Genomic DNA, 25870 nt, shown 5'->3' with positions numbered 1-25870 from the left:
AGGAAAAGTCTGGGCCTTGCCAGAATTACCACGGCATACTCTTTCTTTCTGAGTAATATTTGGAAGCAGCTCAAGTACCACTATCACATGATATATAATTAAATATAGCAAATTTCATTTGGATGTTAAAAAGACTACCTTTCATAGTTTCACAAAACATTCAAGGATTTCTGGGAGCATCATTTAAAAAAATTTTTTTTTTTAAAGTAAGCAGTAAATAACTGGAGAATAGGAAAGATTGTGGCTCCAAAAATTGGTAAAGAGGTCTTAGATGGACTTTCCTCTGATTTCCCCTTTTCTGGTTCTGGCCTTCACTAGCCATTTAATTCTGGACTGAGGATGTTCAGGAGGATCTATGGGGAGTGCATCTTTTGGCTGCCTGCCATCCACTGAACTGAAGATGATAAAACACTAAAGTACAATAATAATGGTAAATTATTCTGTCTTGTTCCAAATGATTTAAAAAATTTTTGGAGAGCTTTCAAATGCTTTTGAATTAAGAGAATTATTGCAATCCTAAATTTTTTGGAGCATGAGAAAACTTAAAATGATCCTATTATTTTAAAGTTGAGGTACCTTCATTTTTAATACATGTTATTTTACAAGTCCTTACATATATCAAGGTCTAAATAGATTTTTGAAATGTTCTTAGAGTCCTAACTTCTTTATCTTAACAGAAATTAATAGACACTTACTTCAATGTATGAATTAAATATATCTTCAAATATCCAATAAGAGAATGCTGCATATTAGCTTATTAGTTAATTTACATTTTGGGAGTAAACAAATTTAGAGCTTATGAATGATACCAGACGGAGAACCAAAAGTTCTGACTGAAAAGATAGTGAGTGACCAGGAAGGTTAGCCCTGCACCATGCCTCAACCCTGACCTCCAGAGGCGGTTCTAAGAACGACAGAGGGTTTCCAACTTCCAACAGTTGACTAAACTGTATTAAAGCTGTCAGATTTGTCCATGTGCTTTGGTTAACCTGTCCTAGATCACAGCAAACAAATGAGGAAATTATCCTGTCTTAATCCAGAAAGAACAATTCCAAACTGCTTTTATTTCCAAAACAAGTCTTAATATTTTCCAACTGGCTGGAACTTCTAACCCATTCAAGTGCTACAAATAACACTTTATTCACTCTTCCTTCTATTCTTTATGAAGAACAATAACTCACCAGCATTCTCCATATTTCATTATCAGCAAAGTTAAGATTATCAGCAAAATGACTCTCAGTTTCCCTGAATGATTCCTTAATCTTTTCCTACATGTCTCATTTTTCTAATCTTCACTTATTTTTATGAGTCTATCTAGGACTTTTATTAGCTACCCAGTTAACATTAAAGATCATGTGTCAGTCATGAAAGACATAAATTTATTTATAACACTTTAGGGAAATTTCATATTTCTATACTCATAAGCTACCAAAAGACCATCCCGGAAAATTGCAGTTAATGAAATGAATTAGCTACTACTGAGATTTAAACAAATAAACAAACAAGCTACTGATGAGATTTAAATAACTTGAAGAAATGTTACTTAGAGCTCATTAGTAATCATAATACCCTCAAAGTGTTACTTTGACATTTATAAATGAATAAGATGGTGTCAGATGCCACACAGGATCTTGATTTCCAGGAACTGACTACTGAAGCTTACGCTGGGCACACATTTTAACAATAGAGAACTTACAGCTTTTAGAATCAATGCTTCTCTGATTGAATTCATGAGAGACACCGTTTTGGTAGAATCCTACATAACTATAACTGAGCAGGACCCCACGGGGCCTTTCCAGGACAGACCCTTCCTCCAATTCCTCTGCTTTAGCTTCTCTCTGAAGTGCCTCGGTAACAGTGTAATAGGCAAGAACAAATCTGACTCCATATTACATCTGTTCCTTTGCCTCTAACCCTGTGCTCTGTTTCCTGTGCTTAGACATATTGGTTCTCACCTTTTGTAAAAGAACGTTGCCTATAGCCTGAAAATATACAGGATAGTCCATTCTCAAGACTCTAACCTTTAAGGGTATAACAATTCTCCATTCGTATAGAGATAAAAAGTTGCAGGACAGAGAACAACATTTGTCTTGTTGGAGGTTTACAGGAACATCATGACCTGATCTACACGGACAGCTGCAAGAACAAAGGATTCCAACACCAAGAAGTCTGCAGCAACCAACCACATCCACTCCCCTTCTTAGTATTAAAAGGAGCCTGAATTTTGGCTTGGGTGAGACGGTTCTCTAGGACATTAGCCCCCTATCTCCCTGGTCTGCTGGCTTTCCAAATAAGGTCGTTATTCCTTGCCCCAACACCTCGTCTCCCGATTTATGGCCTGCTGTGCAGTGAGCAGAACAAGTTTGGACACAGTAATAATAGTATTTGATGCATATTTCCTAAGTTGTTTTACAGATGCTTAAATTGCCACCAAATTGAAGAAATTACTTGATGGTCATGAGCACGGAGCCCCCAGACCTACCAGTGCCTAAGGACTGATCATGTTAACCCCTATGACACCACCCTGTTACCTCAACATCAAACAATCAGAGAACTGCGCACAAGCTGATCACATACACTGGGATTCCCCTCCTTCACCTTCCCTTTAAAAATGCTTGGCTGAAACCCATTGGGGAGTTCAGACTTTCTGAGCACTAGCTGCCCTGGAATCCCTGTATGGCGCCTTACAATATAGTTTCCTTCACCACAACTTGATGTCAGTAGATTGGCTTCACCGTACACTCACGTTTGGTTCAGTAACATAACTACCACATACCTCCACCACTATCCACCAAATATCCACTTTTCCATTCCCAAGATACGTAGAACATGAATCCCAGAAGTGATCAGATTTGAAGATTTGCAGAGGGTGTTGTTATTATGACCTACCACTTTGCTAAGGATGACATTGTGATTTATAAGAAACATATGTAGGGAAAAAAAGAGGTATATGTAGAACAACAACTAAAATGGAGTCACTTATGTTGGGAACAAAATGGAGTTGGCAATACAAGTGCATAAAAGGAAAGCAAAGCTTAACCTTACCTAACACCATTTGTAGAAATTTACAGCTCTTCTCAGAAGTCAGCAGTGGACACCAGTCAATCCATAAATGCCAAATGTCTTCACACCATCTCTGGACTTCCTCATTCCCCTAGGTCAGCAGCCCTGAACAAAAAAGAAGACCACAAGGCAACCAGTTAGCTGAAAAAGTCAAATAACTTCCTCATTTGCTCCATAAAAACCCTTTAGTCTGTAAACAGCTGGGAACTCATTGCTCCCATGGCCATGAGTTTCCCAGCTTGCAGGTTGAAACCCTTGCAATAAATTCACCTTGCAGCTTTATTTTACTTGGTGTGCAGAGTTTGGTTTCTCACATACAGCTTTGGCCATTTAGATAACCAACATATATTTCTCATATATATTTGGTCTTCATTCATGGTTACTAGCTCATAGCTTCCAAAACTTTTGGAATTTCCTGAGCTACAAGAGGAATGGAAGCATTTTTTGTTACAATATTTGGTCTCTAGTCCTCAGTTTCTGGAAAAACTTCAGAGCCATAAAGGTGAAATGGGTGTCTTGTTATTCATAACAAGCCCTTTTATCACTATGGGGTTTATCTTAAGGAGGTGACTTTTGGAAAGCACCTAAGGATGGGGGCTGGTTGCCAAGGGAACCAAATATTCTTTCAAAAGGGGTACTGGACCTGGCATACTTGAGAGCCACTGATTTGGTTCTCTTTTAATGTCCCAAAATTAGTTCCACTTTCTTACACCTCTACTACCAATTCCTCTACCAAGGAAACAAAACCAAATTTATTTAACTATAGCCAAGCCAAAGATGATGAAGAATATTTTCTAAATAAGGAAAGAAATTGGAAGAAATAATTGGCCAAATCATCAAACATTTATTTCTTCCAAAGATGTTGCTAAACGTAAGCAGTCCCTCTAGCGCCTGGAGTCGGGGGCACCACTAAAGGGGGGGGAAGGCTCAGAATTCATTAGGAAATCAATTCTGAAGATGATGTGAAAGAACAGAATAAGAAAATTTTGCTTAACAAGTCAAATTTGCACTCAAATTATTTCCTGTGTCCTTGTCAGTGCGTTTTTGTTTTGTTTTGTTTTGTTTTTGGTATTCATTGTGTTCACACCAGAATCGAAACAGGAAGTCATCTGGAATCCACATAGATCAGCTTCGCAGCCCTAGGTGGGCTTGAGTCGCAGCCCCCAGCAATGCGCGTGGATGAGAAGTTGGAGAAGAGTTCTGCTTGGCATATCTAGTACTCTCTTTGGAAGAAAATAGCATAATTTTGACATAATAAGGAAGATTGACAAACCTATTTTAAAGGATACTTATTGAAGTGTTTCTACTGTACTAAAGATATGGCTTTTAATATAAGTAAGGGAGTAAAAGTTTTAATCTCCTCATAAATGCTCTCTCACAAATAACTAGAGAGATAAGAAAAGTTCTGTTAACCTCTTCTGCAGCGATAGAGGAGAATCTCACCCCACAAGAGACAGTAGGGTGGGAAGGGTGTGATGCACCTTACCAAGCCACAGGATTAATTTCCCATCTCTTCTATTTGTTGCAACTTGCTTCTCTGAGCTGGGAGAAACGCTTCAATTTTTAGTGAACATTTTAAAAAAACAGTTTTGTACCAGTGTTTTGCCAAGTTTATATGGATTAGCCAATTAAAATTCCATATAATCATTGTCTGGAAGTAGCTTTTGGAATAATCAGTAATTAAATAAATTTGTTATTTTATTTTTAATGAAGAGGGGAAAAACATTTTCCTAAGGAGTACTTTTTTTAATTAATTGATTTGTTCTCCACATTGTAAGATGTTAGCATTCACATCCTGCCTCCACTTTACAGCTAGACATCACTTTTATCATTGAGTGGAGGAAATTACGACTAGCACTCAACAGTAGGAGTATCACCTGGAAAAATGAGTGTTTATCTCATTAAGGCTTTCAAAATGACTTCTGAGATGATGAAATATTATTTTACATTCCAGGAAAAGAAGAGACAACTGTAACTATAGTTACCAAGTGTATCAGGGACCCCTGCTTTCCGGAATAGCCTCTAGACTAAGTATTTATTCAAGGAAGTTGTCATGTAAACACACTGAGAGGCAGGAGGTTAGAGAAGACTTTAAATGCACCTGTCAAAAAACATTTTAATATGTGACATTTCTTATCCTCTTTTTTTCCCATAAAACACTGTGTACTTTGAAAATATCTTTAAAGAGAGAGCCTCCCTTGAGTTGCCCAGGACAAAACTATTAGATGGCCTTAGTCCTGATACAACAGGTATCTATTTTCTAGACCTCACATGCCCAGGATGTTATGCTCATAAATGGCCTTGACTTACTTCATATTTTTAAGTGGCAAGAAGGAGTTTCCTACTGTTTTGGAAGACAGAAAGCAGAATGCCCAGTTCACCTTGCCTTTAGAAAACACCCTCTATTTACTTTATGGGGTTATAAAATTCCAATGTGCTATTTTTTTTTCTAAAGAAAATCACTTTATTCTAATTAATTCACAAACAATAACATCAAAAAAGCACGTTTAAGAGGCCACACAAACATCTGCCCAGCCCCAAACTCCATGCAATCTCTATGAACTTCCATATAGTAAGAACACTCTCTTCCATGAAATTCTGAAGCAAGGAAGCTATTAATGATAGAGGAGAGATTTAACTGGTACTTTCACACTTTATACCTTCCTTATCAATTATTTTTTATGCTAAATCAACTTGGTTATGAGAGATGATTTTTCATGTCTTCAACTGGAACTTTTTGATTACGCTAATCCATTCGCCAATCTGCACTTCCGGAATTAACGCTGTCTTTCCCTGGGGCTGTGCTATGGGCTGTGTCATTTGGCCTGCATATTGATACTCAACGTATTTGGCTTACTCAGAAAGTATAGGAACGTAGGATCTAAAATCAGACACTTGATTTTTCAGGATTTGAATACCGATGTTTCCCTTACTATACATGTGAGCATGACCAAGTTAACTTAATCTCTCCAAACTCTATTTCCCCATCTGTAAAATGGAGACAGTACTTGTGTCGTCCTCACAGGTCAGTTTTGAGGATTAAATGAGATAACTGTCCAAGGCTTAGTATCTTCCAACTTTCTCTACTAGTGTTAAGAAAATAGAAGATAATCTTTCTCGTCCTTCCAAGATAATCAACAGGAAGCTACTCTTTAAACACAGACAGACATACACCTCTAAAGGAAGGGGGTGGAATTCAGTCAGTATAATATTGAAGAAAGTATTTTCCTTAAAAAGAAAAGAAGTGCAAAGTCCATAACTCACAAGATAACAGCCTAATATTATTATGCACAGCAGTGCCAGTTCCCTTTTGTTCATCTATTTGAGATGAACAGATGCTTCTTATCTAATACGTATTCATGACCACATTCTTGGAGGGAACAATTTAATATGTACACTTTAATTATTGATGTTGTTTGAAAAAGTTCAAATATTAGTCAAAAATATTTGTTTCTTTAAAATGACCATTAGTTTAATAGAAATAGAATGAAGATTTCAAATCACATTAAAAAAAGAATAATAAAATAATTTTACTCAATCAAGCAAAAGCCAGGACAAAAAAAAGAAGAATATGATGAAGAAAACATAGTAAAAATTAAAAGGACCTCTGCTTCTGGACTTGACAGAACTGGTACGAGGATCATTGCCTCTTACACTGTAAACTATTTAACTGCACAAAATACACAGGGGAGCCTTTTTCAGGGACTGAATAACAGGCAGCAGGGGACTATTAATTCTCCAAGAAGAAGAATACACAATGTGAGCCTCAAGATAGCCCTGAATTTCTGCCTGGAGGTTACTTTTCTACTTTGGCTCAAGGAGGTGGACTCTAAGAGGACTCTAAAATGAGTGATGGACGTTAAGGAGGCAGAAATTGAAGATCCAAGCTGCTGAAGGGGTTGACATCTAAAGGGAAGCCACCAGAGCTATATTGGTGGAGGACAGGCAGAAGTCTGCAGAGAGACTGAACGTGGGTTATTGGGCTTGGCTGAATACACACAAGATGAGACTTTGGGAAACTTGTTAGCAGAGATCATCTGCTATGGGGCTAACTTTTGGTTCAACAAATCTGAAATGGCATTTACTAAGTGGTTAATACTCATCAGAACACAGGGGAGATATCATTAAAAATGATCTTCATCCAAACTAAGCAGAAAATATAAATAAACATAGAGGCTACTCAGTGTAGAAACTAAATGAGAAAGCAGTCAAATTAGCAAAAGTAACCCAGAATGCACAGCAATCAAGTCCAAGTGTAACATTACACGTAAAGAGCTTCGGTGAGTTTCTTTAAACTTGTTTCAAGAATCCCTTCCTAGTAAGTCATGTCTAAATTATAGATCTCAAGGTTAGATATCTTTGTCTAATAAATATCATAGCAGATTTGTGACCCATTTCCCATTTGAGTGGGTCAGTTCTGTTCTTACTTTTGCTGGACAATCAGAGCAAGAAAAACCAAAGAACCCTGGTTTCCTCATATGTAAACTAGAAGCAAATATCTGTCGGCTCCAAACCCAAGAGCTACTGAATAAATATTTTGATTATTTAGATTTACACTGCCAAAGGGGGCTATAAACTGTATACAAACCATAGTTTTATCATATTTTCCTGATTAACTCATTCAACAAACTATTTTTTAGAATTAATATATGGCAGATATTATTTTGGGCACAGGAAATAAGCAGTGAACAAAACTATCAAAAATCTTAGCCCTAATGGAACTTGAAGATAATCATGAGGTAACTAAATTAATATGACCCATAGGACTGAGTTGTCTTATTTTATTTTTTCCAGGTTAATATTTTTAGGAATAAGTCACCCTTGACATTTTTTCATACTTTGTCTTTATTCCTTATCTTAATAGTTTAGGCTACTTATTTTTTAAAAATCACATTTGATTTATTCATAATAATTTAATATCAATAAATAGTTTTAAACATGCATAATACACTTGAAAATTTAAACATACTGAGAATTTACTCTGAATAAATAACTCAAAATGGGTAAAAGTATTTCACCAAAAGGATGTTCATCAAAGCTTTATTAGAGCATTTTTTTTTTTAATTTTGTTTATACGTTAAGATTCTCTGTAATGATTGTCTGGTACTTTTTGTTAGAAAAACAGTATTATTTTTAATTCTTTAAATGTAGTTCCTCATATTATCCATAGAAAATTAGGTCATGAAAAAATATAAAACCTGCTTTTAAACTATTTTATTGAACCTAGAAGTCTACATACAGCTAAAACCTAAGCAAATTTGGCAATTTGTTGAGGCCTCTTTGACTGAAAAAATTGGGACATTTCTTAAAAGCAATGAGCTGGAGAAAAATCTTTTTGTGAAATATTCCTTGGATAATCAAGCTTTAACTTAGTCCTTTCTGATGTGCCTTACAATATATTTTTACATGAAATCTGTAGAAAGCAAGCTTTCTGTTGCTTAAACAGAAATGCTATTACATCAGTGACAACTGTCCTGAGTTTTAAAACTGCCCTGGATGAATAGTGAAATCCTTCACTGTTAACACTTTCCTGAAAGGGACTGCTAAGGAATTTTTTTTTATTGAGTCGTATGAGCTGCTTATATATTCTGGAGATCAAGCCTTTGTCGGTTTCACTTGCAAAAATTTTCTCCCATTCCGTAGGTTTTCTTCTTGTTTTACTTCTGGTTTCCTTTGCTGTGCAGAAAGGAAGTTTTTTTTTAATGAAGTCAGGTAAGTACAAAGATATATAGCTCCACATACCCTGACTATCCACGGAAATTTAAAAGTAAATTAGAACCACTATTGAAAATTAGACTGATATTTGTGGGTATAGGTTCCTCTTCAAAAAAGAAAAGAAAAGAAAGATAGGCTTAGCCATCGAAACCTGTCATTGAACTGAGCATGAAGTCAGTGTGTCCTGAGCCCCCTCTTGTGAGTCCACTGCTCTGCGAGGTGATGATACACAGTAGGTTTGAGATTATTGACATGTGAAGGAGGAACGGAATACATCATGTTTCTATGTGCCCAGAAATAGGAACACTGGTAACAAGAAGTATTTGGGTTCTTCTATTATATCAGATGGAAGAAAAATTTCCCTAATTTTCATTTCGGTTTAGAGTTTGCTTCACTGGTTGCTAATATCTGAATTTATTTAAAAAGTGAAAATTTAAGAAACCCCATTTCTTTTGCAGAGGTAAATTAAGCTCTAATTATGAACACAGTCGCTGATTTTATCAGCACAAACAATTGCTAACGTAGCAGAAAATAACTACTACCTGGAAATGTCTTCTTGATCATGAGTTGAAATCTAGTGATCTTTAGGTTCTTATTCCATGTTAGAGGGTGTTCCCCTTGTATTTTGTCTTCAACGGATATTTCCTGAACACCTATCATGTCTGAGCACTGTGGCTGGCACTTGGAATTTGAAAGGAAATAAGACAAGATCATTGCCTTTTGGGAGACAGACGAAAAATAAATTACGTACACATTTTGATAAGTGTTTTAGAGGAAATAAATGGGAAGCTGAGCAGAAAATAATACAAAAGTGGAGTCTAGCTTAGATGGGAAAGCCAAAGAGATGAAATTTAAGCTCAGACTGGGAGTCTGAGAAGGATCCCATGGAGAGTGAGGCTGGGAGGAAAGACGCCAGGGAGAGAAAGGGAAGTAATCCACGTGGAACAAAAGTCCCGAGTACAACAAATCTCACTGTGTTCAGCCAACTCAAAGGAAACTGGCAAGAGATAAGGGACAGAAAAATAGGACTAGTTAGAGGTCAGGTAATTGCTGTTCCCATAAATTAGATGTTTTTAGCCTTTTCTATGTCTTAGAGCCCTTTGGCTATCAGTTAAAAGTAAGGAAACTTCATCCCAAAAAAAGTACATATGAAAAATTTATGTGAAATTTTGCAATTTTAGGCCTTTCAAAGAGTGGCATACATGCTTGATTTGACCTTGGTACAAAAGACCCAGGCCACTTCACTTGAGTGAAACACTTTCCTTGGCACAAGGCTCCCCTCAGATACCTGGGGAAAATCTTTTTACTGGAGTCCAGCAAACTGCCCCCAATTCCCAAACACATGGGCACATGAGCCAATGCATGTTAGATTACATTTTAACTGACAGTGTAGGAAAATTTGTAGATATTTCCCTTCACCAAGAAAGCTATGGTCTCTCAACAGCTTTACAATGCCTGACCATGAGTATTCCCACATGACATTTAGGGTCCTGGTTAGAGAACTTTTCATCCTTCTTCAGTGATTTATTTTCCCAGGGAATCCACTGCTCAGCTCTTTACTGACATAGCTTTTATGCCAATCGGACCCTCCCACCCTGTTCTCCTTGCCCTATTGTCCAGACAGACCCTAGCCCTAATAGCAGACCTCTGTTCTTCATGTAGACTCCCCGATGATCCACTGGGCGCTTGACTATATGTTGGCTGAGGATGTATAGAAGTTCTCATCCAGGCATGTCAGCCCATCACTAGATGCAGAAATAAAACACCAGAGTGGGGCTGTCCATGCCCAAGAGTGAAGTCACAAAGAACCCTCAGTGCCAAGCTTCAGCCTCCTTCCCCAATCCCAGTCTGTTTCCTCTGTTTGCTCTCGTGACTAGCGTTTAATTTCCTCACGTAGTGCCTACAAACTACTCAGACCACCAAAATTCCAGCTTTTAAATCGTATGACAACAAATACCAATAACATGAAACCACTATATGATGCATAAGATTTTCATGTATCAATCTGCAGCTGAACAATTTCAAGTCAATATTCTATAAAAACAAAATATTTCAACCAGTCCTTCAAGATTCACAATAATGGAAGTAATGCACAAATTGAATTTCACTGCCTGTCCACTGAAGCGTGGACTCTGTCCTAGTGCACGACTTGCACTTCTAATATGCATAGTTGTGCTAGTGTGGGGTGAATTTTGCCACCCCCCCACCCCCAAAAGGATATGTTGATGTCCCAACGCCAGTATCTGTGAATGTGACTTTATTTGGAAATGGTGTCTTTGCAGATGTGATCAAATTAAAATGAGGAAATACTAGATTATCATGTCCTAATCCAATGACGGGTGTCCTTGTAAGAAGAGGAAAAACTGGGACAAAGCACACACAGGGGAGAAAGGCCTGTGAAAACAGAGGCAGAGATGGAAGTTAGGCATCTACAAGGCAGGGAACACCGAGGTTGTTGCCTGCGGCAACCTACAGAAGCAACAAGGAGTGAACAGACAGTCTCTCAGAGCCTCCGGAAGGATCCAGCCACGCTGACATTTTGACTTTGGACTTCTGGCTTCCTGAACTGTGACAGAGTATGTTTTGGTTGTTTGAAGCCGCCCTGTTTGCGGTACTTTACTATGGCAGGCCCAGGAAACAAAAATAGGGGCCGATGGCTTTATGCAAGGGGAAGACCATATGGGAGATTTTCTCTGTTGTAATATGTAGAATGCCATGTTTAAAAGAAAGGACAGAAAGAGTGTGTTTTACTTGATGGAGAGGCCAAAACCAGCTAAGAGTCCCTCCAATTCTTAAAATTTTATAATGCTCTGAAAAACTGTAGTCAAGCCATTATGCACAAACTGGTCCTCACAGGAATCAACTTAGTAACACATGGACTCACTGAAATGTGGCGGGCAAGCCTTGCAGTCTGAGTTGGGACACCTTCACTTGTGCTCTTTGGTGAAATGTTATGCTGATTTTTTTTTTTAAATACTAAAGGAGAGTTTTGGCCTAAATGATCCATCCTGCCTACCAAAATTTAAAAAAAAACTGCCTATGTTGCATAAACATAACTTTAGTGTTCATATAATTGTGGGTTGTTTTTTTTTTTCCAGAATTTAAATACTTAACATCCTTTAAACGAGGGATTCCTTCGTTTCTCTTCTGGGATACATATATTTCCAATGTAAATTTTTTAAACAAAGAAAACCAGCATAAGTCGTTTCAACAACTGTGTTTTAAACTTGAACCAAATAAAAGCGATTTAGTGTTTTCTTGGGGAGACATGCTCCTTACAAAGCAGAAAAGGAAAAACAATAGAAATAGTTTTAAAACAAAGAGCTTGATTTGTTTAGGATAAATATAAACAAAGCAAAACAGAAAAGGTCTCATCCCCAACCAAACACTACAGAAAATGTCAGCATAACAGAAAATGTCAAAAGAGGAAAAATTTAACCTTTTTAAATCCTATTCATTTCCCACAGACTTTAAGGATCTTTCCTTTTTAAATAACATTTTTCTTCCTTTTTTTTTTTTTTATTGCAGGAAAGAATATAAATCAACCTGGCAGTGCCCTATAAAACCCAGACTTGCACTAAACAGGAGCAACAAAAGTGTGAAACAATCTTCCCTTCCCTTTCCTTAAGGGCCTTAGAGCATCAATAACAGAGACTACTTACCGTTCAAGGTCATGCAACAGAGAACAAAATGAGCCTTAAGGTTAAGTCCATCCTTCCCTTCGCCCAGGGCAATAGAGCAGAGTGGAAGGGCTGCCATTTACACAGCCCCAGGGGTGCCCTTCCCATCGCATAATCTAGGTTTGCAGCACCAAAGCTGACCTCTGGAGTGAGTGGGTAGGAGCCAATATGGTTTCATTACTTACTAGCCGTGTCACCTTGGCAATTCACTTAACTTCCTAAGTGTCAGATTCCTCACCAATTGAACAAGATAATAATATTCTCTATTTCACAGGGTTTTCAAGGGGCATAAAATAGTGCAAGTACCTGGCATTATTAGAAAGAACTCAACAAATATGTATTATTGATGTACACAAGCTCAAGATACGGAAAGCGAGGAAATGTTAAACCTTCCTCTGAGTCTCTCCTCTACAAGCATTTCGTATGCTTGTTCCTCATCCTACTTCTTGACATTCTCACCTATTTTGTTCTCACAATACTTACATTAAATAGCTAAAGCTCCAGTTACGAGGTCATACGAGGTCATATATGCTACTCAGGCTGATAGAGATTCAGCTTCCAATTCCCAGCAAGCAGTGGGAGGCATGCAGACCTCTGCAATGATGTTCTATCAGTGGCCTAGAGAAGTTACCAACATGAGTGAGGAGAGACTGAGTTAAAGACACACGTAAGCTGGAGCCTTCATGTATGCTCACCAACAGATGACCATTCGGGGCGTTAGTAGCCAGACGAGTGTTCTCTCTGCCAAAACACTGGTGATTTTTGACCGAAGAGCCAAAAGTCTACTGGTCACTCAACCATTAAGCCTAAAGATGTGCACTGAATTGCAGCTACATCAAGTGTTTTACTTTACCCATGAACCAACACGAAATAGCAAGTTGATTCCTTCAAATGCCAACTGGTGTGTCAACAATCTTGGAATGGAGCTGTTGAGCCAAGTATCAGTTCTCCTTAGTACAAATAGTCCTGTGAGTATGTGATCCATTAGATCTATGTGAAGGCATCAACTCTAAAGAATTCCTTATATTAAGTCATAGTAAATTTTTCAGCTTTCAGAATTAATGTCTTTGCCTTCATTCACCCAGAAGTAAGACTGGTCTTATTTTGGCAAACCTGAAGTCCTTGCTTTGGTAGAAATAAAACAAATAAAAATTTTAGGGACTTGTGAATATTTGGAATTATGTGTCTTGGGAAGAGAGGGTCACTTTCACAGTTCGTGTTATGTAACCTAAAAAACCATGCTGGCAGTTGAGTTTGGCTAAAAATTGCGAAGAAGAATTACTTCAGAATGAAATTCTAATGTGTTTTATTTTCCATCAATCACAAGCTTAAGTGAGATTTCATTTGTCAGTCAAGCATAATTTTTACAATTCAACTCTAAAATTATTATTTTTAAAACCCACTGGACTATAGCAGACTAAAGAGAAATGATTAATTTAAATGTTACTGAATGTCTTTTGAAATTTCTTGCCTTTGCTGCATGAGCTGTCAGTATCATTTTAAAAAGACAAAATCATCACCCAGATTAGAAGGACAGCTCTGGTTACTTTAAAAAATGGTCTTTCCAAACTACAAAATCATAAAAAACAAAACAAACAAAAAAACACCTACCATGTATTAATAAAATAAAATGTATTGTAGGAATTCTGCATGAAAGCTGGTCAGAGACACGTTCCACTCATGCTTTGTTGTATGTCCTTTATGAAATGAAGGTTAATGTTTCCTTAATGAACTGCAAATAAACTAGCAATTATACACATTTAGCTATTCCCAAAGTTGAAGATTTACTGTGGCAGATAATAGAACACTTCTAGTTAATGCTATAACTATGGTTCTCAGAATTTCTCTATAGACATAATAATTAGCCACAACCTTTTTTGAAAATGTCCAGTAATAGAAAAAGAAAAGCACTATATTGAAGCATTCATTATCTCAAAATATATTTCAGTGTATTTCTGATGCATCCCTTTTTCTACAATACACTATGAACTTTTAGAGAGAAATTTTATAGAAAACATTTCCTTTAAAATTTTTGTAGATACGTACTCAGAGACAGAATGATTTTTAAATGTCATTGTACAAATTGAAATGTGCACTGTATTGGCCATCCTTTTCTAAATGATAGAGACTAGATTTAAAATTCACTTAACTCCATGGAAATTCTACTCAAGCAGTGAAAGGAATTAATGGCTTATTCTGAATATTATATTTCCCTGTAGTAAGAATAACAACTTCAAGAATTACACTGAATGCTTACAAAGCACCAGACATAACGCCTAGTGTTTCATGTAGCATTTTGCATCTCTGTGTTGAAGTTGCAAAAAAACATCATGCAATAAACTGAAGTAACTTTCCCTGGCACCCAGTCAGGTAAGTAGCAAAACTGGGGTTTGAAACCTCAGTTCTGACTAGGCACATATGCCCTTATCCATTGCACTGCAGCCTCTAAAACTGAGCACTTTAATATGCTGATTCTAAGTATAGATGTGAGAACAGCTGAGGTCACAAATAAAACTTCCAGATATGGGAAAAAAAAAAAAAGGCCTGAAAAATTAATGTTTTCCCAGTTGGCAATGAAAATGCAAAAGCTGTCATTAGGAAGACAGATACATTTAATATTTGTGTTCTAATTCATAAAGAGATCAAAACAGAGTTTAGATTTCCTCTTTGTTCCCAGTTCTTCTACCCTGTTTTCAAGCCTCTGTTAGACTCTTCAGGATTCTGCACTTAGCCCTCTTTCCTTACCTTCAGTTCCTGTTTCCTTGTTTCCATATATTTTTGATGATTCCTAAATCTAATGACCTCTGCATTTACCGCAAAAAATCCCTAAATCTGTGACTCAAAACTCATTGCCCCCATTGCCTTGAGTTTCCTAGCTTGCAGATTGAAACCTTGCAACGAACTCATCTTTCAGCTTTGTTTTACTTGCTGTGCAGAGTTTGGTTTTTGACAATATTTTAAAAATGTATATTTGATCTTCATCCCTGTTTCTGGTACATAGCTCCTAAAACACATGGAATTTCCTAAGTGGTGAGAGCATAAATGTGTCTTTTCTTATGTTAATGAGGTGACCTTGGGAAAGTGTCTTAGGATGGGAGTTGGTTGCCAGTAGAACCTAGAATACGATTAAAGGGTTGGGACTTTTGGTTGTCCCCCCCACCCTCGGCCCCATCTCCCACTCCACCTCCAGGGAGGGGGGAGGAGCTGGAGATTAAGTCAATCATCAATGGCCAATTATTTAATCAATTGTGCCTATGTAGGAAAACCATTATAAAAACCCACAAGGAGAGGATTTAGAATGATTCTAAGTTATTGAACACATGGAGATGCTGGGAGACTGGTGCACCTCAAGAGGGCATGGAATCTCTATGCCCCTTCCCACATACCTAGCCCTGTGTATCTCTTCATCTGGCTGTTGATTTGTATCCTTTAATATATTTTGCAATAAACTGGTAATCTAGTGAGTAAATGGGCTTCCTGAATCTGTGAGCCGTTCTAGCAAATTAATGGAACCCAAGCTGCGGGTCGTGGGAATGGTTGATTTATAGACAGTCAGTCAGAAGCACAGATAACAACTGGACTTGCAACTGAAGCCCAAGGAGCGGTCTTTGGAACCACTGATCTGTAGCCAGTCAGTCAGAAGCACAGGTAACAACCTGGGCTTTCAAGATCTGCATTTGAAGTTGGGGGGAGGCGGGGTGCTACGGGCAGTCTTGTAGGACTGAATCTTTAACCTGTGGAGTCTGATTGGACGGGAGTCTAAAAGCTCCACCCCCTGTCTCAAGGCAGGACAGCATTTGTGGTATGTTTTGCATTCCAGAATTCCCCCACTGTGTCTGATGATGGCGCTAGGCTCTTCCTGAAAATGCAAGGGACTGGATTCTTTCACAGCTCATTCCTCATCTCTGTATTATTTCCGTTCCTCAGAGTTTACTCTGAAGGAGCTACAGGCCCCAGGCTCTACCAGTTGGAGCCACGAAAGCATGCCGGGAGAGATGCTGATGGGGCTGCATGAAGGGTGGCAAAAAAGTAAGGCTGGAAAAGGCAGAGTTTATCAATACGGGGGCACTCTCCTGTGAGACAAGATCTAATGTCCTGGCAAGAGCCCCAGTCCTGCAGCACTGCTGGGAAGGCTCTTAGACACTTGGGAAAGTGTTAGCTCCCACTAAATGGGTCACAGTCCCAGAAATGTTCTGGCAGAGTATGAAAAGGGATCACAGGTTCAGGGGAGTGGGCTTGCTCAAATGGATCTGTTCTGTAAGTCCCAAAGCTCCCAGCGGACTGTATTATGGAATTCCCAGAGAAGTCTCCTTTACTCAGTGGACTAGCTACTGGTCTCAGCCTCAAGGGGCAGACCCTGAGGGCAGCGAGCCTTGTCCTGTGACGTAGATCTCTCCAGGGTGCGTTATATAGGGATCCCCGGTGCGTGCAGCCAAATGGAGGGAGTCTGAATCACAGTATGTATAGATCAGCTTTTCTTTAAAAACTAAAAATATATGGGAAATAAGCAGGAAAAAAAAAAAAGGAATTTATTCCCTGCAAGAAAATTAGTGACTGGGGAAATGATTCTGAATTAATAAGAAACGCCCTGTTCACCCTAGAGAAAAGCAGCAACAATGAACACTGACCCAACTCAGAGGTTTGGTGTCAGGGCCAAGTCAGGACCTACATCGCCCAGGCCCTTCTCCGTTCAGCCCAGCTACCGTGGGGTCAGAGACTGGGGACTTGGCATATAAACATGAGACTCTGGAAGCAGCACAGAGCAGAACCTCTACATGCCCGTGAAAGCTCTTTCCCATCAGGAAGAAGAATATTGTCGATGGCGCTGAGTGGACCATAACAAGAGCAATTACAGCAAGGGTGATCACAGCCTCGAGGACCAGCGCTTCTGTTATTCTGTCACAAAGGAGCATTTGGAGTCACTGGCACATGGTGTGTTGGGGAGGAACATAGTGTTGGCCCCAGAGAAAGGTGCTCTGTAGCTATAAAAAAAGTGCGGCCCTCCTCCCAGCAATATCTGTCCCCTTCGCGACGCCCAAAGTGTTGTTATTGTGACTTTTTTCGGGATGTATTTTAGGCTTTCATTTTAGGCAAGATACCACATGCACATCGCCATCAACCCAATTACAGCATTTGCCGGGACATATGGAAAGAAGAGTGGGGAGCAGCATAGCATTGGAGAAGTGAAAAAGGAGCAGAGCCAAGACTGGTTCCCATCATTAACCCAGAGTTTGCCCAGGATGGAATCCAGGAAGCAAGAATGTCTGCAAGACATAAGACGTGTCCGTTGTTTATAACATAAATCTCTCAGTAAACTCTGTCTAGCTGTGGTCATATCTGTGTTTGAAGATAATATAAATCAGTACAACACATACAAAATAAAGTGTTCAGCATTTTGCACACACTGGCAGCTCCACTCTGAGCACCATGCGTGATTTGTATGCCGTTGGGTGTCGTTAACTCTTTTGTCAATAATTTCTATCAGAAATCAACTGGGCTTATTTACTGTCTTTATAAAAATGCACTGGAAAAAAAAAGAAATCTGGTTTCATTTAACCTGTCTTGTTCTTAAGGTTGCTTTATTACAGCAAAGCAGCCATAAGACAGCGCCACCGTCCTTTATGATCTTATGCCAACCATCTAGCCTCTCTGAGCTATCAATCTGACATCTGAAAAGCTCCTCTTGGAATTTCTAACTGTTGAACTGCTGACTTTCGGACCTGGGTAAGTTATTTGCAGGGTCATGAAAAACCTACGTCTACATAGTTAATTAAAATTATTCTAAATCCTAGAAAAAAAAGAAAACCTATTTTTACGAAGCAGGTTAACACTTATGTCAAAATATATTAAAAATTGGACAAAAATTACAGACATCTTTTACAAAACTGGCACAAAAATCTTAAATGACTAGCAGGGACACTTGGAAAACATATTAAAAATATATAATGACCAACTTCAGTACACTACAGGAATGTAAGGTGATTTAGTGTTGGGAATCCAGTAACATATTCATCATATTACAAGAAGGAGAAAAATCATATGATTTGTGAAAAAAATTTGATAAAATTCAAACTCCATTTTAAAACCTCAGTTAAAAAGGCAACCTATTGAATGGGAGAAAATATGTGCAAATCATATATTTGATAAGGGGTTAATATCCAAAATATATAAACTCATACAACTCAATAGCAAAAAGACCAAACAATCTGATTAAAAAATAGGCAGAGGATTCAAATAGACATTTTCCCAGAGAAGACATATGGATGGCTAACAGGTACATGAACAGATGGTCAACATCACTAATCATCATGGAAATGCAAATTAAAATCACAATGAGATAGCACCTCACACCTGTTAGAATGGCTACTATAAATGACAAGAAATAACTAGTGTTGGTGAAAATGTGGAGAGAAGGGAATCCTTGTTCACTGTGGGTGGGGATGTAAATTGGTGTAATCACTATAAAAAAACATTATGGAGGCTCCTCAAAAAATTAAAAGTAGAACTACCCTATGACCCATCAATTCCACTTCTGGGTATTTATTTGAAAGAAACAAAAACACTATTTCAGAAAGATATAGGCAACCCCATGTTCATTGAAGCTTTATTTTATAATAGCCAAGACATGGAAGTAACTTAAGTGTCTATCGATGGATGAATGGATAAAGATGTGGTATATATATCTATGCAATGGAATATTATTCACCCATAAAAAAGAAGGAAATCTTACCATTTGCAACAATATGGATTGTTCTTGAGGGCGTTATGCTAAGTGAAATAAGTCAGAGAAAAACAAGTACCATATGATTCCAATTATATGTGGAACCCAAAAACAACCCTGAACTCACAGATAGCAAGAACAGATTGCTGGTTGCCAGAGGCAGGAAGTAAAAGTTGAGAGCAATAGGTAACCGTGGTCAAAGGGTACAAATTTCCAGTTATAAGATAAATAAATACTAGGAATGTAATGTACAACATGATGACTATAGTTAACACCGCTGTATGACACATAGGAAAGTTGTTAAGAGAGTAAATCCTAAGAGTCTTCAACACAAGGAGAATATTTTCCTTTATTCTTTTCTTTTGAATGTATCCACAAGAGAAGGTGGATGTTAGCTGAACCTCCTGTGGTAGTCCTTGCACAATATATGTAAATCAAACCGTCATGCTGTGCTCCGTGAACATGTAAATGTTCCACTCTAATATGAACCTGCTCTTTTGTCTTCCTACTTAGAATTGTAATTGTTAACATTAGAACTGCTAAACTGTGGATTTATAGGTTACAGATGATTCATACGCTAGGAAAAAGTCTCCGCATTTCAGCAGACTTTTCCACTCTTCTGAAGTAAATCCTCCTCACTATGTCTTTCTGAATTTCAGAGCCTGTAGCGGAACACTGCCTGCTTCCCTTCCTCCCGCCTTCTAATTTTTCTTACATTCCTCCTACACCTGTCTGAAACCCAGCCCTCAAAGGAATCAAAGACAGTGGTTTCAGTCTTTCTGGAAACAGAAGCACACATGGAAGAGAGGGGTTGTGGTTGAGTACTAGCAGACAGCACCTGGCACGCTTAGAGATTTTTAAGAAGAAAATAATGAAGTAGGAATGATACCATTAAAACAGGCTTGTATCTTAACAGCTCTGGATAATACAAGTAAAAAATGCCCATTAAAAATTGTACATAGTGTCAAGGAAAAAATGGTTTTCTTAGAGAATAACACACAGTAAAGTAGGCTATTGACTCTAGCTAGCTTTTAAACTCTGCTTACTAGAAAAATAAATAAAAGCCAAGTTCATGTGGTACACCATTAAGCCAATCTTCGGAGTTAAAGGGATTTTCTCATGTGAAACTTTACTTCATAGTGAAACAGGAAGCCAAAACACAACATCATTCATTCATCCACTCAACAGTCGGATAAGGAATGGGAGACACGCATTGTTTTAACTTCTGTGGATAGGGCACGAACACCCATGGCTTCGTCTGCACCTTCACAATTGAGATAATCCCCTAATAAATAGAGTGCACTGTAAAGAGGCATAACAGATGTGTGTACAGAATGCAATGGAGGCATTGAGGCGGGTGAGTGAGAACACTAGAGGGCAGAAGAAATAGTATAGGCAAAGTTACAGATCAGTGAAAAAAAAAAAATTGGTGGGTTTGAGAAGTACTATTGAACAGTTTCACAATATCAGTTTCACCTTGTTACTTTTCTGGATCTCAAGCCCTCCAGTGGCCTCCCCTTACACCAAAAGGAATCCCAATGTCTTTACAAGGCCCTATGTGAACCAGACCCTGCCTACCACTTGGACATCATCTCCTCCCACAGTGGCCTTCTCGCTGTTCCACCCTCAGTGTGGTCTCTTATTGTCCCCTGTGCCCAGAACTCTCCACCTCCAGGTATCCGCCTCGATTACTCCTTTGCTTCAAATAGGTTGCCGCTCAAATATCACCTCATCAAAGAAAACTTTCCTGACGACTGTTACTAATAGAGCTTCTCCCTTCTAACCTTGATTAACTTTTCTTAACGAGATTTATCTCTAGCCGACATTACATATTTATACTTTTGTATTTAAAAGTAAATATACTTCCATTCCATGGGTTCCGGGGGGCTGACTGTATTAGCCATTTTGCATAAGTGACTTGAGTATCTGTGGATTTGGGTATCCACAAGGGTCCTGGATACTGAGGGACGACTGTACTTACACTTATACGTACTTATACACTTATACGTTATATACATATATATTGACATTGTATTACTTATACATTGTTTGTCTCCCCTACCCCCCCCCACACACAAAGAGACAAGGACATTGCTTTATTCACCACTGTGCTGTACCTCAGCACCTAGAACACACAAGTACACAGTAGATACTCAATAATTACTTGCAAAATGAATTAATACATAATTGAATGAACAAATGAATTGACAAGTAGGAGAAAAGGGTGAAGACCTGAAGAGAGCACCCTGGTGGGAAAAAGGATGTGGTATGAGGGAATCAGGCCCTTGTGTTTGAGGTCAGAGAAGTGCCACCAGAATGGATGAATACATGGGAGGATAAAAGGAAGCCCCAATCAATTTTTTCCAGGTTCTGAATTTTGCCTAGCACTGCCCCTTCGGGAAGTAACTGTGGCTTTTAGATTCAGCAGGAAATGCTTTTGCTATACTGATGACACTTGCAAGAGGGGAGCTCTAAAGAATCTCACTTCAAACTTGAGCCTAAAAAAAAATAAAAATAACAAAATTTTAAAAAGGAGGCATTTGCTTCTAAACAGAATAAATTATGCTAAAGATAAAAATATCCCAGAAGTCTGATTGAATGACTAACTTGTGAAATCCCCTGCCCATCCTCCCTTCCCAATCACTGTCTCCCACAATAACTGCAGGGAAATCTCTTGGAGACACATGTAGCAAAAAGTGATCAGTTCCAAAGAGAAAAACAGGAGAGGGGGGATTAAAATTAGAATGATGACATGGCAAGTAAAATCAACACAAGAAAGAGAACAAAGCTTGGAATCTGAGTCAGCCTGGCAAACAACAAGCACCACTCAAACAGCTGCTCCCCTGCTGTACTGAGGGCTCTGCCTTTCTCCTTCCTGAAGAACTTCTCCCCATTGATCACCCCGTCTTTTGCTCCTCCGAAGCCCTGACCCAACACTCTCACTCCCTCCCTCTGTCTCCCTGACCTCGGAACCCAGGCTTGTTTTTCTTGAGGCCTTGCCGAGAAAAAGATGTATATTCCACATAAATGTGAAGCAGGACCCAGATGCCCCTCCTTGGCCTAAGAAGTTGGCTTTCCTGGCTGCTTACTTAACTGGAGCGCCAGCACATAGATTCTCTAAATTTATTCACAATGTGAGACACAAAGAAGGACATCAGGGAATCCAGACTGGGAAGTGGGAAGCCAGCAGGGCTTCGTAACTTTGCTGAAACATAAAACAAACAGCTACTGTTGCAATAATCATCTTAATGATGTAATCATTTAAGTTATATAGATAAGCACACATAAAAGTGAAATTAAAACACCGCTAATGAATTTCACCATGTTCTGTTCTATTTTGCTGCACTTTAAAGCTTTTGAGTATGAAAAGGCATGTTGATGAGGATGAAGAAGGTTTACTAGAACAGATGCATAATACGTAATTTTTCTGGTTTAGTGAAAGTTCTCTTGAACTCTCTGCCTTTTGCTAAATGCACTGGGGCATACAAAAGCCAGAGAATTACCCCTATAGTAGACTAGCTGGATTTAGCAAATAAAAGTATAGCAAATACACATACAAATTTAACTGGACATTCTGTGTTTTATCTGGCAACTCTGCCCTGTAGGACTGTCATCTTGCTCAGTGTCACAATTAGAGCATGGCTCTAGAGACATACAGCTCTGTTGTTTTACTAAATAGTTTAGCCTCATTAAGTCTTTGCTTCCTTATTTGCAGAATGAGTTAATAACAAAACCTGTTTCACAGAATTGTTTTGAGAATTAAATGATTCAGTCCATATGATACCACACAGAATGATGTTTCACACTAGAAAATACTCAATTAGCTTTTTATTCTTCTTCTTATTAAAGTCATGGTGAATTTTTTAATCAATGAATAAAATTATTAAAAGATTTCTTACAAGTAAAATTCAAGCAAGTTTCCATATTTTGATTTTGTTTTCCTGTGTTTTTAACTCTACAAATTGCTCTTGAAAGTAAGAACAAGGACTACAGAAAATTACACAAATATTAAAAATCTCTACCTTTTAGTTCTATACTGGCTACCTAGGAGGTACGGGAGGTATGAGAAAGGAAAAGGAACAAGGGAAGACGGAAGAAAGAAAAACAAAGACAAGCAGATGTGCTTGGTTTGGCCTGCACAGTATCTGAAAAGTTTTCAGTTATCTTTCAACACTTAAAGTCCGGGAGTGTTCACGTAAACGTACACCATCCAGCTCCTCTAGACAGGTCGGAGCTTCGGGCCTCCAGGCCTTGAGTAGCAGCTGCCCTCCTTAGATGGCGCACGCACACTCCAGCTCAGCTCCTACCGTCCGCCAGACGCTGCGGCTTAGTGTCGGTCACCGTCACTCAGCGTACTTGCACTGTTGTCATTCTTAGACCTGGTCAGCTTCACTCGTTCATGTCACTTGCCTGGCACAGCAGAGGGGCCCAGGTGTGGTTTATGACTGCATTACATCTTCAAAATAACCTCTCCCAGCTACCCCAAGCCACCCAAATAAATGTGCCTTGAAATGGCGGGCCTGGTGAGCTAAAACAACGTATGACAAGTCACGCAGATGAGTAGACTTCAAGTGCCTTTGCTCAAAGACCCCCTAAAGGAATCCTGAAAACCTTGTGCCTCTTGCACACTTTTATGTTGAAATCTAAAAAATTCTGTCATATGTTTAAACAGTTGAAATGATATACTCTCTAGCATAATGTAAGTACTAAGTTCTAAATAAAACTCACATCATTCCCTTTAAGGCACCTGAAGGATTTTAAACATGCTTGTAACTTTTCAGCATTTTATATTGACATTTTAGGCTTTCAGAAAAGATTCAAAGACAGTACAGAGACTTCTCTGTGCCCTTCCCCCAACTTCTCCAAATGTTCTTATCCTACATAATTGTGGTATAATTATCAAAACTAAAAAATTAATATTACTAAAAAGCTATTAACTAATACTATGTAATACAGTACATAATACAATACGTAATACAATAATGACAGACTTATCTGGATTGCCCCAGTTTTCCCCTTCTCTATTCTAGGGTTCTACCACATTACATTTAACTGCCATGTCCCCTGAGCTCCTCCAATCTGTGACAGTTCCTTGGTCTTTCCTCATCCTTCAGTATCTTGACACTTTGGCGGAGTCCTGGCCAAGTATTTTATAGAATGTCCCTCAATTTGAGTTGGTCTGAAGTTATCTCACGTAAGACAGAAGTCATGAATTCGTGGGAGAATTCCAGAGATGATGAGCCCTTCTCATCGCATCACATCAGCGGGCTCCATGATCACACGATTCCAATATGTCGTTAGTGACGTTAACCTTCATCATTTGGTTAAGGTACCAACTACCATCTGTCAGCTTTCTCCCTCTGAAGTTGCTAGTATGTCATTATAATTAATACATATGCTATGAGACTGTCTAAGTATACCGTTTCACTTATTGAGTATCCACAGATGGATCTTGCCCACAAATATTACTCTAGTGTTCTAATGGTGACTTTTCTATTTCCCTCATCCCTTCTTCATTTATTAATTGGAATTCTTTTGTAATGCATACTTATCCTTTTCCCTCTGTTTATTTATATTAGTACAGACTCATGGACATTTATCTTTTTCTTTGGGTTAGTCAAGGGTTCTCCAGAGAGAATGAACAGGATGTACATATACACATATACATATGTGAATATACACACATTATATGTTCGTGTATTTTTGTGTGTGTGTGTGCGTGTATGTGTGTGTGTACAATGAAAAAGAGAGAGGGGGTCTTAAGGAATTAACTCACACTATTGTGGAGGTGTGAGCCTAAAATCTACAGGAAGGGCCAACAGGCTGGAGACCCAGGCAAGAGTTGTAGTCTGAGCCCAAAAGCAGTCAGCTTGCAGAATTCCTTCTTGTTCAGGGAAGTCAGTTTTTGTTCTATATTCAGGACTTCAACTTATTGGATAAGGTCTATTCACATTATGGAAAGTAATCTGCTTAAGCTCATCCAAAACCACCTTAACAGAAACATCCAGAATAATGTCTGACCAAATATCTGGGCAGTATGGCGGAGCCAACTTGACACATAAAATTAACCATCACAGATTCTAATTTAAATGACCACTGTTTATTTTGCTTCTCAAATTTTTCCAGCTTTAGTCATTAGGAGTTCCTTCAGGTTGGTGTCTAATTTCTCTTGACAAGCTTCTATCACTTTGCCCTTTTATACTTTCTGGAACTATGAAATATTCCAGGCTTATCTTGTATTTTACCTTCCCCAGCCCTGGAATCAACCACTTCTCCAAGGGACCTTGTTCTTTTTATGGGGAAAGATATTTGGAAACAAAGATCTAGGCAGTAGGTGTGCTCACTGCTACTGGGGTAGGCCCTTTCAGGGGACAGAGCTAAGAAATATGTGTATATACACTTGCCTACACATATGCACAAATACATATTTATTTCTGTCTCTACTTCTTGCATATTTTAAAACATGAGTTTGCATTGATATCTCTCACTCCAATTCAGTGCCACAGGGTTTAGTTCTAGCCTTCCCTCTTTGCTTATTTGTAATGTCTTTCTCCAATAGTGAGGAACCCTTGCTAACATTATATACAACAGATTACCTTGTTCGTTCAGTTCTAGCTCACGTATAAAATAGTTTCAGTATTGCTAACCCATGCTCCTGTAGGAAATACATATGCCAAGCAGTGTTCAGTGA

The 25870-nt window shown here is 38.5% G+C and overlaps 1 protein-coding gene across 1 annotated transcript in view; it reads right to left on the bottom strand.

Annotated features, from left to right (window-relative positions):
* Nucleotides 1–25870, bottom strand: part of IQUB (IQ motif and ubiquitin domain containing) — a 166134-nt gene that overhangs the window by 68466 nt on the left and 71798 nt on the right. Inside the window, exon 13 of the transcript XR_006722158.2 lies at nt 3046–3168. The gene's annotated coding sequence lies outside the window, so the exon portion shown is untranslated. The remainder of the gene's footprint in view (nt 1–3045; nt 3169–25870) is intronic.

The sequence above is a fragment of the Camelus bactrianus genome, chromosome 7 (genome assembly GCF_048773025.1).
Source record: "Camelus bactrianus isolate YW-2024 breed Bactrian camel chromosome 7, ASM4877302v1, whole genome shotgun sequence".
Lineage (NCBI taxonomy): Eukaryota > Metazoa > Chordata > Mammalia > Artiodactyla > Camelidae > Camelus > Camelus bactrianus.
This window is presented reverse-complemented; position numbering and strand designations above follow the sequence as displayed.